At 37.5% G+C, this 13,977-nt stretch overlaps 1 protein-coding gene across 1 annotated transcript in view; it reads left to right on the top strand.

Annotated features, from left to right (window-relative positions):
• The window catches only part of LOC144545443 (F-box/LRR-repeat protein At3g59200-like), a 69,697-nt gene that overhangs the window by 51,598 nt on the left and 4,122 nt on the right, over positions 1–13,977 (top strand). The gene's annotated exons all lie outside the window — the stretch shown is intronic.

Raw genomic sequence — 13,977 nt, forward strand, 5'->3', positions numbered from 1 at the left:
AAAAACGCCATTTGCAAGCGTTACGCTTGCAATAGCTACCGTTGCTTTAAACCTCCATGCAAATACTCAATTTCTGTCTTTTTGCAAGAGCTTACGCTTGCTAAAACAATTCTCCAGACTTTCCGCAAGGGTAGCCGTTGCAAAAATGGACGCTTGCAAAAACTTTGTCCCGTGTGGGCAACTGAGTATTAGCAACCATACGTATCGTAGGCCCCACTTAGTATTTGCAAGGATGTTCCTCGTGGGTCCCACCTTGTTTTTAGCAAGGTTATCATTTGTGGATCCCACTTATTATTTGCAAGGATGTCACGTGTGGGTTCCACCAGATTATTAGCAAGGCTAGCGTGAGGGACCCTACCTGATTATTAGCAAGGATATTTGACGTGGGTCCCACCATTTTATTAGCAAGGTTAGTGTTAGTGGACCCCACCTGATTATTAGCAAGGATATTTGACGTGGGTCCCACCGTTTTATTAGCAAGGTTAGTGTTATTGGACCCCACCTGATTAATTGCAATGGTAACGAGTGTGGGTCCCACCATAATTTTTGCAAGGGTATGTTTTGTGGGTCCCACCCGATTATTTGCATGCTCCATAGTTTCATCATAAAATCCTCCCATTACCGGCCCAGTACCAGCCCAGTACCGACCCATCAATATGATACATTTCCCATTCAAATAAATAACCATAACATAACAACTTGAAAATAGAGACGAAACCTTGAAATTAGCATTAATGAAAGTATTGTAATAGAATCACATGTACCAAGCATGGATTTTACCAAAAGACCAACTATATTATAACATTACAACCACAGTATAATATGGAGCATTTACCTTTACTAAATACCATAAACACAACCCACCAAAAAGTTACAAAAAAGAAACATCCCCTATGATGTTAATATGAAAATCCAAAAATATGTAGTTATATGTAAAAGGTCGTCAATATCCACACTACTAATGCAGGTTGGTGTTGGAGTTGACTTGCCCGAACCATTCACTGATTGATGATTCTGCCTCTAAAATGTTGCCCACTTCTTGTACAGAATTTGCTTTTAGAAGTGCTTGGAATCCCCCCACTGGATTTGAGGATGGCAGCAAATTAGGTAGACCCTATGTGTACCACATTACCATAGTAAGCAAGTTAGTACTGTTCTTACATTATAAGGACCACTATATGAAGAAGCATTTAAACAAAATGTGGATCCCATAAATATTAGTTTTCCATATCCAACATCGATGAAATTCACTTTGCATTGTACTTGTTGTATTCACTAAAATCACTAAAGAATTGATGACAAAAGCAAAGTTTGTGCAAAATTATTAGTTCTTGTCATTGCTGAAAAATTGCAACCCAATAGTTTTGTGTAACCTAATTGTGTTTATATATTGCGTGTACAACAAGAAAATACTAATAAATATCATTACCTGAGAGTGGGCCATCTGCATCAGTGGTGTTCCTTCCTGAGATTGAGGTAGAGAGGTAAGATCCTGGCCCTAGTCATTAAATGTGCAAGCACACTGTTAAAATTTGGATAAAACAACATATGATCATAGAGTAACGTTAAAAGGATTGGGTACTTAAAGTTGCAAGATGTCACCTGTAGAGTTTGCATATTCCCCGATCCCCCCTCATGCAGTGCATGAGGACTATAAACTTGTGCCTATGTTAACAATAAGCATGAAGAAAGGTTAGTACTAGGACGTAGAATGTTATCAGATCAGTAATAAACAACATCAAGAGATGTGTTTTTAATTTGCATTGTACATATCCAATAAGAGTTAAGTATCAAAGTGCAAGAGTTAAAAGAACTTAATGTTAAGATGCATAAGCACAGCTGGTTAAACTTAAAATTATTCTTAGTGTTAAATAGTTTTCAGATTATTTTCAGATTTAACCAATGGTGCATATTATTATTATTGTTAAATAGTTATCTACAAATTACTTTCAGATTTAACCAAAGATAAAAATTCTACAAAAATTGTTGTTTTCTAATGGCCATCTTGTAAATTATCAATTTATAAGATGTGTTAAACAATTTTACTAAACATGATTGTTGTAAGTTTGTAATTAAGTGTTACAGTCTCCCCTTAATCTTGCACAATCCACATTTTGAATGCTTACACAGTTCCATTTGAAAATTTTTTACTGGGGTGTTTCACTTGAATATTGATATTTAAGAATTATGTAAAAGTAAATAAAAGCAAACTATCAATTGATGCTCCTTTTGCATTAGTAGCATATGATTGAAAATATAACATGAAGGACAAACTGGGCCAATTGGAGAAGACTCTAGAAATAAAAGTTGTGTTCAAAGCAGTGATTGGAGTTATAAATTTTAACTCTTAGGTAGTCTTACTAACCTGTACAGTTGGGTTTTGATTTCCAACAAGGCTGAATAATTTGTTGAAGAGCATGTTGTATTTTGCTTCATCTCTTTTTCTCGCTTCTACTTCCTCGGCCAGTCGCATATCACGCTCGTTTAACATTCCAACTAGGACATCATCCGTGAAGACCCTTTTGTTTCCAAGATTTGTGACCCCAGAAAGGTCGGATACTGTAAAACCAAGGATAACGAAAAAGCTCGGAAAGATTTGGCTCTCCTTTGCAATCGACCCAAACAACACCTAACCCCATGCACAATAAACCCGGGAAAGATGAAAAAACCAAAGGCACCATTCGCACTTTCACAAGGTGACAAGAAGCTAGTTCTAACTTGGTTAAAAGATAAAGTCAAGTTCCCTGATGGCCACGGATCAAATTGGTCAAGGTGTGTTAACCTAACAACTAACACCTTAACGGGGATGAAAAGTCATGATTGGCATGTGTTCATGGAGCGTCTATTACCCGTTGCATTTCGAGATTTTGTCCTTAAACCCGTATGGGATGTGTTGTGTGAGGTTTCAAGCTTCTTTAGAGAGATTTGTGCCAACGAACTTGATCCATCCCATATCGACCAATTAGAAAGGGATATTATCGTCACAATTTGCAAAATGGAGAAAATCTTCCCCCCTGGTTTCTTCAATTCTATGTAGCATCTTGTGGTTCATTTGGCACATGAGGCTAGACTGGGTGGGCCAGTAGTGTCCCGATGGATGTTTCCATGTGAAAGGTGCGTTGTTTTCTTAATTGTCTTTTTAATTAAATTACCAAAATTAAATAGTAGTATATTACATAACTCAATTAATTATTTCTATTAAAGGCGTAACAAAGAACAACGGTTGCGAGTTACCAACAAAGCACGTGTGGAGGGTTCAATCGTCGAGGCTACGATAGTCAAAGAGATTTCCACCACTTCCAGATTCTATTTTGAAGATTTATCACTAAATAGCCCAAAAGGAGCTGAAATAGTTAAAACTTCGAGGGGAAACCTTTCGATTTTTGACAGAACTGGCCGTCCCATTGGTAGGGAGCATCGAAGGACACTCACTGACGATGAATATAAAGCAGCTCACACTTATGTCGTCCTCAACTGCCCAGAGATACGTGACAAATACTTGGGGTACAATATTATTATTTATCACTGATTTTGATTTCATAAGTTATCAAATCTAAAATCTGCCAAAATATAATTTGATGACTATCTTACAAATTGTAGGGAGTTTGATTCAAACATGCTCAACAGTGGTACATCCCCACATCGACTTGCAAAAGCACGTCAAGATCTTTTCGTAGATTGGTTACGACAAAGGCTAATAATCGACCGTGACTGCGACCCATACGTTCGAAAGGCAGCAATCAAACCACTCAAACGGGCTAGTTGGTACGATGGGTATGAAATCAATGGATATCGTTTTCACACTGAAACACATGGGCAAAATAAATCATCAAGAAATAGCGGTGTTTGCATCAAAGGAGAGTCGGAATCAGATGGCACCCAACATGACTACTATGGAGTCCTCGAAGAGGTCATTGAGCTATCATATGAAGGAGGCAACAAGGTGGTTCTTTTTAGGTGTTATTGGTTTGACATAACAAAGGGCGTAAGGGTCGACCGCCAACATGGGATTGTTGAGGTTAAACATGAATCTCGGCTGAAAACTTATGAGCCATTTGTATTGGCATGTCAAGCAGTCCAAGTGAGCTACCTTCCTTACGCTTCTCTGGGCAAAGAAAGACAAAAATGGTGGGTTGCATTCAAAACAACACCGAGAGGACAATTTCGTGATGAGGAAGATGATGCAAACCTTGAATTTTATCAAGAGGAAATGCCAGAAAATCATATCGAGGTCCCTGACGAACCAAGTTTTGATTGGGCTAATACTGTTATACAAGAAGATGAGTTCGACCTAGTGGACGACATCATGGAGGTCACACAACCACGCGCGATGAATGACAGCAATCCGGTAGAGGAAGGTGAGGAAGAGAATGACATGGATCAAATGGATCAGGCTCAGCAAGAAGCTTTTTGGGGGAAATTTTATGAATCTGAGGAAGATGGTTTTTAATTGGTAAGTAGTCACATTTTTATAATTGAATATATTTTGATTATGTAGAGTTCAAGATAAATCCATCTAGAATTTCTTTTTTCTTCTATTATAAGTTCAAGATAAATCCATCTAGAGGGGAAATCATTAATTTAATTGGTCATGAATCATGACTAATAACTAAATCATGACAAATTCATGAGTTTGGCTGGTATATATGATACATAAGATATTTTTGTTTTTCACAAAACTTAATTCTTTGAAACTAATCATAATTTCTTTGTTCTTTACTTTACAGGTCTAGAGATATAAAATGGCTAATTTAATGAATAAACAAATTTATCAGGGTCTGTTTGTAATTTGCACATTCCTCCTGTCAGTTTTTGTGCAAAACTAAAGGGAAATCTGTTTTCTTGTATGATGGTTTTGATTATATAAATTTGTTTTTGATAATATAGACTCAATTTTAACTAACTAATATATTTGTCAGATCAAATCTAGTATGTTGTGTTCTTGTATGTTGTTATGGTTTTGATTTATTTGTATGTTGTGTTCTTGTATCATTGGTAAAAAATTTTTTTACAAAGGTGGAGAAATAACTATACTACACTGGTATGAGTTATTACTGGTACAAATTGAAAGTTACATGGAGTTATTGACAAGGCACAAGTCGCCAAATTGAGCAATGAAGGAACGTTATTTTGTTATATACACCTTGTGCAATTTTAATCAAATTATCTCATGAGTTATAGGATAATACTAATTTTTGGGATGTCTGTACAAGGATGTATCTCTGGATAATACTAATTAACGTCTTTTACAATAAAGTAATATAAAACGCAACTTAGAAAACATTAGCAAGGGTGCCTCTTGCAAAAAGTTAGGACCTTCACAATTAAGAAATATAAATGGATACTCAAAAACAGTTGCAACGGCCCGCCCTTGCAAATAGCTAGAATGTTCGAAATAAAATAATATGAACGGAACCCGTATGGCATTTGCAACGGTGTCGCTTGCAAATAGTTTAGACTTTAATAATTGAATAATATAAATACAAATCATAAAAGCATTTGCAAGGGTGGCGCTTGCAAATAGATAAGGTCTTGGCACTAAAATATTATAGACAACATTTGCAACGGTGGCTCTTGCAAATGATAAGTCGGACTCGAATAAAAGAATATAAAATTCTACACTAAAAACAATAGCAACGGTGCCGCTTGCAAATAATAAAGACCTGCACAATAAAATAATGCAAACATAACCCTTCATTTTATTTGCAACGGTGCCCCTTGCAACTAGTGTGTGCTGACCGTCTGGGACTCATTAGCAAGGGTAATAGGAGACATTAGCAAGGGTAAGTATAAGACATTAGCAAGCGTGTTTATTTGCAAGGGTGGCCGTTGCAACTATATTAATTTATTCGGAAAAAATCAGAATCTCAATTTCTATTGCAAGGGCTCTTATTACGCTTGCTAAAACCCCTTTGTACCGTTGCCATTACTGGGAATTCTAGTAGTGATAATTAACAAGATTAAAGCCATGACTTTAAAAGAGTTGACGGCCTTAAATATTAGGTCTTCTTAATTAATTACAGCAACATGTGGCATGGCGACATGATTAATAATATGGTAAAATTGGTTAGGGTCCATGTGAATATAATAGAATCTTTTAACAGGCAAACACGGTTATGGTTGCTATTTGAGTAGGTGATCGTCACATGCACAATCAATTAACTAAGCATCTTTCGTCTTTTCTTTACTTTGGTGCTCTGTTTGGGCAATAAAAACTTATGGACCCTAACCAATTATTTAGGTCTTTTCTTTACTTTCATCTTTCATCTTTCGTCTTCTGTCAAGATCCGATTCTCACTAGAATAATTATTTAGGTGTTAGATATATTATATCTGTGCAGAGAAGAGAGAGCTTTTGATATATAAATAGAATATTTTTTTTTTAATAGTGATTTATGACAAGTTCCAAATCAATTGGGTCAGTTGTGGCAATGGAAAGGGAAATCGAATTACAGGACCAGCGGGATGCGGAAGAGTCAGCGGATAGGGCTGAAGCAGAGGCAGCTGAAGCAGCAGCACATGCGGCGGCGGAAGCAAATGCGCAGGCAGCTGCTGTGCTAAGAGCGGTTATGGCTGAAATGAAGGAGCAAGGGACTGAGAGGGTGCCTGTCGGAGTCGCTATGGCTGATCACCTGCCGATGCCCCCCCCTCCGCCATCAGTAAGGAAGAGTGCCCGTTTACAAGGTAAGAGCCCCATTAAGACCTACTCAACAAAAAGAAAGAATAGTAAGAAGGTTGTGGATGAGGCCGAACCCTCTATCAAGCTGAAACTGGCTGCTTCAGACCTTGTCAAGTCTATTGAAGCTGAGATACTACAAAGCAACCCAATGAGTGAGGACCTAGCTGCAAAAGTTGGGGAATTCTGTTGTGCAGGAAGCAAGCCGAAAGGGGAAGCTGAGATACAAAGTGGAGGGGTGGAAGAGGGTCAGAATAGCCAACATGTCCAGACTCAAACTGGAATGGAAGGGGAAGGAACAAACCTCTTGATGGATGAGGGAGATTCTGTCCTTCATGGAATCAACCTCTACTCTGATGATGATCTGACTGATGTAGATGAAGATGCCGTTTAGGGTCTTTAGTTTGCAAAAGTTGTATCTTTACTTATTGTATGTTTAATTACTCGCCTTTTGTGTAGCACAATCATGTGCCTTTTGTAACCACCGTTTGATTAATGAATCACAACTTTAAATTATCAGTTCTTAGTTGGAATGTGAGGGGCCTTGGAGATTTGCAAAAATGCTCGGTAATAAAAGATATAGCTGATGAGGCAAAACCAGACCTAATATGTTATCAAGAGACCAAATGGAGTGAGTGCTCGATATTTAGAGTAAGGCAAGCATGCCCCTCGAGATATAGACACTATTTTTCTTTAGATGCGGAAGGGTCCAAAGGTGGAATACTTCTCGCGTGGAGATCGGGATTCCAACTTTTGGATTCCTTCACAAATTCTTATTCGGTCACAGTGGTGTTGTGCAAAGCACAATTTACTTTCATGTATACAGGTGTTTATGGGCCCCAAGATGATAGGGACAAAATTATTTTTTTGAATGAAATCACTAACATCCGTCAAAGGAATGACCTTCCTTGGATCATTGCAGGTGACTTTAACATCATTAGAGATCTCAACGATACAACAGGTAACTCCATGAACTTGGGTGTCATGCAAGCATTCAACAATCTAATCGACAATCTAGGGCTCATAGACGTCCCATTACATGGCCGAACATTTACTTGGTCAAACAAAAGACCAATTCCGACATTCTCAAGGTTAGACAGGACGCTAATATCTAACCACTGGGAAGATCAAGGGGACTCCTATACACTGAGAGACCTGCCAGCTACAGCATCTGACCATGCACCGCTGCATCTCAATATCAAACCACACTCACACTCCATAAATAGAACATTCAGATTTGAAAAATTCTGGCTGGAATATTCAGAGGTGCATCAGGTTGTTTCGAGGGCATGGGCAACAACTAACCCCTCTACAGGATCCCTGTCGAGCAAATTTAGAAGGAAAATTAAGGCAACACAAAAAGAGCTCACGGCCTGGGCGCAGGAAAAATTCAAAATGACGGACACATTTCTAACCAGATCCAAATGGGTACTTCAGCAATTGGACAGGGTAGAAGAAACTAGGCAGCTTAACCCGGTGGAATTTAGGTTGAGAATCCGTCTAAGAGAAAATATATTCCGGCTGGCAAGGGATAAGGAAATACGGTGGAAACAAAGGTCGGGGGCGACATGGTTAAAGTTGGGTGATAAAAACACCAAATACTTTCATGCGATAGCAAACGGAAGGAAAAACGTTAACTCGATAGTCGGGTTACAGTCGGAGCAAGGGCAACAGATAGAAGGGGATGACCTAAGGGATCATATCTATCACCACTTTGAATCATTGCTAGGTCATCAGGTCCCACATAACATACCATTCAATTTATCAGGTAAGGTAGGTCCGTCCTTTCCGGACCTCCTCCGGAGCTTGGACGCCCAAATCTCGGAGCAGGAGATCTTCCGGGCCATCAAAGAGATGCCAAACGACAAAGCAAGCGGTCCAGACGGCATGCCTATTGAATTTTATAGAGAATTCTGGGACACAATCAAAGGTGATGTGGTGTCTCTGTTAACAGGTTTTTTTGAACATCGAGGCACCATGCGAGGGATTAACAAGGCAAATATCACGCTAATTCCGAAGAAACAAACCCCGACTACAATTGCAGATTACCGCCCAATCAGCGTGATTAACACAATAGTTAAAATTGCAACAAAAATCCTAAGCAATAGACTCCAGCCACATCTGTCGTCCCTGATAATGAGCAGTCAAACCGCTTTTATCAAAGGGAGGTCCTTGATGGAATCCTTCCTTGTCACGAGAGAACTACTAATTTTTTGCTCAAAACAAAAACTGCCGGCGGTATTTTACAAGGTGGACTTCGAGAAGGCATTCGATACTGTGGATTGGTCTTTTATGACTAATCTCCTCATTGAAAGGGGTTTTCCACCTAAGTGGATGTCAGCCGTGCTAGAAATTATGTACTCCTCGTCATCAGCGGTGAGAGTGAATGGCACACTGACCAGATACGTTGCTCACAGAAGGGGTCTGAGGCAGGGAGACCCGCTATCCCCAATTAATGCTATTCATACTAGTGGCAGATTCGCTCAATAGGTTTCTAACTGGCGCAGCTTCAGAAATGGGGCCGAGGGTATTCCTACCCACTAAGGCAATGCAGTTTGCAGATGACACAGTTATTATAACAGAGGCTCACCCTAAAACCCTGAAAGTCATAGCATTAGTTCTGAAGACATATGAGTGCCTCTCGGGACTCAAAATCAATAGAACAAAGAGCGCTTTTATTCCAATAGCGGTCAAACATCAGATGGTGCAGATCATATCAACAATACTGGCAGCTCCAGAAGCAGCGCTACCACTCAAATACTTAGGCCTGCCACTTACAATTAGGAAACCACGCAAGGTGCACTACGTGGAAATGATTCAGGCAGTCAGAGGGAGAATAGAAGGATGGCAGACAAACCTCCTTTCATATGGTGGTAGGGTAACTCTGGTCAAATCAGTCCTCTCGGCTCTGCCCTTGCATTTCATGCAGGCACTGAAGCTACCAAAAGGAGTCATCAGACAGATCGATCGAATGAGGAGGGCATTCCTTTGGAAAGGAGCGCAAGAATGTAAAGGCATTAACTGTCTTGTGAGTTGGGACAAAACCTGCACGCTCAAGAAAAATGGGGGATTGGGAATTTTAGATCTGGAGAGGCAGAATGAGGCGCTCTTAGCCAAATGGCTATGGCGGATGCAGCGATATCCAGAAGAACAATGGGCAGAGACAATGAGACTCATACATAGGGTGTCAAACCCAAATAACTGGCAAACAACTGCCCAAACCAGCTTCTTTCTTAAGGACTTGGAACTACTTCTACCATTTTACGCATGCTCAGTGAAAATAGATGAGGGGGAAGTGAAGTGGAGATGGAATGCAAATGGCCTCTTTTCATGCTCATCGGCTTACAGAATGATGCACGATACAGGAATGATATCAGAACACCATCGGATGCTGTGGAAACTAAAAATACCGATAAAGGTAAAGATCTTTATTTGGCTTCTTATGGATAACAAACTACTCACACAGGAGATACTCCACGTGAGAGGATGCCCGGTAGACATAGGTTGCAAATTCTGTAGCAGCAGTGAGTTGGAAACACGAGACCATATTCTATGGGAATGCAGCTATCCAAGGGAATTTTGGCATAATATCAACATCCGAATGAATTTGCAAGGATACCAAGCGGAGAACATCTGCGCTGCCTGGTTGAAAGGTCGCATGGGGCGAACCCGGCAAGCAAGGGTGTTATGGGACACAACTTGGGCGGCAGGTGTGTGGGCACTATGGAAAGAAAGGAACAGACGAACCTTCTCTGGAATTACGAAACCGGTCCCTCTTTTGATGAAGGACGCATTTGTGGATATCCATAACTGGAATCTCTATGCATAGGATGAGCATATAGAGGGACATGAGATAGGAGAGGGATAACACAGTGGGGGTGGAAATGTAATTAGTTGAATATAATAGGACCATGTAAATTATAATATCTTTTTTATCAATACAAACGTTAGCCGGTTTATGCCGCTAACCTTCAAAAAAAAACAATTGGGTCAGTTGTTTAGCCTCATGGGACCCATGGTCGGCGAGTCTATATATATCCTCTGAGGTTACAGAATATCTTTGTTAAGATCTAGACCGTCCAATCAGAATCCGGGCAAATCAGGCCTGAAATGGAATGCACAGGTCCCTTCATTCGTGTGAATTTTGATTGGACAATCTGGATCTAAACAAAATTCTTGTGTTACCTTAGGTGGTTTGAATTCATTGTCGGCTCCGTTCACACGGGAACCAGGAGCTAGCACTCTGACATGAAATATCATGGGGGAGCATGATCATGCATGGTTTTCTGTCTCAGTTTTGTTTCTCTTGTTTTAAATTGCAAATCATTCAAACTCACTTGAGATCGATTCAAGCCTCTTAAAAATGATATAAATGCAATTAAACACTCACCAATTAGTCTACATATTGAAGATATTAAAAATATTGATCAAGATCTCTCACAATCTGTAGATTGATCAAGATCAGTAATAGATATCTTGTAATATTTGTAAAATAGGAAACTGCAATCTGTAGATTAATTATATATTGATCAGATCAGAATATAGATGAAATTAGTAGGTACAGCAGTATTGTAATTTAGGAAGGTATAACGGCTATATTGCAATCTAGCCTATATAAACACATGTACAGATTATCTTCAATACTACATTTCCAAAGCGTTGTAATTAAAATATATCATCAAACCAAGATATAAAAGAATTATTCCTTGGCATATTTCATACCTAAAACGTGATGCATATGAATATATTTCAAATAGCTAGGGTTCATTTCAAAACGAGGCCTCAGCAATCAAGTTACGCTTCCTACTATAATTTTTAAAATTGGATGAAGACTTATTTGACCAGCTTTTGTAGGTCCATTCCTCTCATTCATACCATTAATATCAGAGTGTAAGCTAGTAAAATTAGAGTAGTTAATTGACTATGCATTAATTAAATAACCAAATTAAATTAGGAGAGTGATTCTTTGATGAAAATGACCTCTTTATATTTTAGGGATAAAACTGTAGTAGCCTAGCTAGTAGGTTGGTATTTATAAAAAATAATTCAATTGTTATTGATTCTGCTTGAATATATACAAAAGGAGCTACACCGACTCTAAAAAAACAACAACAAAAAACTTAACTAAAGTTAATGGTGGGACCATGGTTCTAAATAGCTAGATACAACTATTTTGGATCTCAAAAGCTATAACGCTATTAACAATTTTTTTTTATAATGATTCTAAATAGCCAGCTATGGTTGCACTATAGTTTTTTTTTTTACCTTTATAATTGATATTTAGAACCTTTGGTGGGACCCATGTTCTTTTCTCCTTCAGTGCAGAAACGACAAAAGAAAAGCATACTAATTAAAGGAGATTAATAGCTGTAAGTGCAGCTGCATGCAGCAGAGGAGAAGAGTAGAATACTTGAGGAAGTAGAATACTTCAACCGAGTCAAAATTAATTAATTGGGTGCCTATTTAGAATATAGGAGATTCGTGACATAGTCAACATTAGGTGAGTTAGTCTTTTGGGGAAAATATAATGGAGGTTAAATTTTCTTGGTATCAAGTGCACATGTACTATTTATATATGACTGATAGAACTAGATTAAGGCTAATTATCATGACTTCAAAAGAGCAGACGACCTTAATTAGGTCTTCTTAATTAAATACAGTCCAACGTGCCATAGTAACATGACCAATAATGCTAAAATTAAAGAATATGAGGCAAACACGGTATGGAATATGGATGGTATTTTGAGTAGGTGTAGGTGATCATCAAGCTATCAATTAACTAAGCATCTTTAATTCTTTAGTTTGGTGTTCTATTTTGGACAATCAAATAATTTGTATAGATTAATACTTGAATCTATACTCAAATATCCTTACCCTATCTAAACATGAAATTAATAGAAATTATGGTTGTGCTTATGAAAGATATATGAGGAGGGATCAAGTTACAACAAGCATTTTTTACATTTTCAAAGTCCAAATTGTCGATCCAAACCATTAGATGTGATCTCTACAATAAAATGTGCTTGGAGACCAAATTTTATATTTTTTGGAATTTTTTTACTATTTATTAAGATGGGTACAAAATTCAATGGTATGAATTTGACTAGTTTTTGTACCCGTCTTAATAAATAGTAAATAAATTTCAAAAAATGTAAAATTTGGTCTCCAAGCACATTTTATTGTAAAAATCACATCTAACGGTTTGAATCGATGATTTGGACTTTGAAAATATAGAAAATGCTTATTGTAACTTGTTGTAACTCAAAAATTGTTGTAACTTGATCCCTCCTCAAGATATATACATGTTTACAATTAGATAATATTTGGATCATGTTAGAAGCTAATGCCTATGAGAAAGTTATCTGTCAAAAGCCTTTGTAAGTGCATTCCTCTTAATTATGTCATTCATGCCATTAATTAATTGAATAGCCAAATTAAATTAAGAGAGTGAATCCAGATGAAAACTATATATGTTTTATGATTTAGGGAATGTTTGGCCTAAAAATATAACAGATAACACAGTAGTAGGTAGGTGAAAATTTCAATTTAAAAAAATGGCAGATAAATTGTTCAAGCAACAACAAGTATATAAATCAAAACAGTGCATTTCTATATATCTAATATAAATTACGATTCTAAAATAAATCAACATTAAAAACGAATCATCTTAAAATTTTGCAATTCCTGATCTGTACCAAACATCAAAGAAATTATCACTTGTCATATTAGTGGAAACATACCTCAAGAACTTGACCTCAATCATCTCGAACATTTTTTCTGAAGATGTAGAGTGAAGTTATTTTTATATAACAATTCGGGTATACATGCATTTTTGTACTCAGTAATATATTTATCCCATTCTTTGTAACAATAACAAAACTGCAGCCAATTTTTTGTTACCTAGATGGTGAACAAAAATAGATCTATATAGGATCCCTTAGATATTGATCCGACGACTGGTTCTATTTTTTTTTTTTTTTTTTGAAAAACACGTCGCGGTTTTGTTTTGGAATTGGTATGATTGTTGCCACAATCCTACACACTTGTGTGAAGGTTGATTTTTTTTTATTTTTTATTTTTTATTTTTACAATTTTGGTAAATTTTTCATAATTTTTGACATTTTTTTTCTAATTATTTTGTGGGCTCAATTTTTGTTGAGAAATAAGATCAAGATCTCATATTAATCATCATCGATCTAGAATCAAAGGACTAGGATTAAATCAAGGAACTAAAGGGGTATCCTTGCTTATATTTAGAAATAGTATTAGAATAATGATATCTTAGTATCTGTGCATACCATT

Source organism: Carex rostrata, chromosome 28, assembly GCF_964058835.1.
Source record: "Carex rostrata chromosome 28, lpCarRost1.2, whole genome shotgun sequence".
In the NCBI taxonomy this organism is placed as follows: domain Eukaryota; kingdom Viridiplantae; phylum Streptophyta; class Magnoliopsida; order Poales; family Cyperaceae; genus Carex; species Carex rostrata.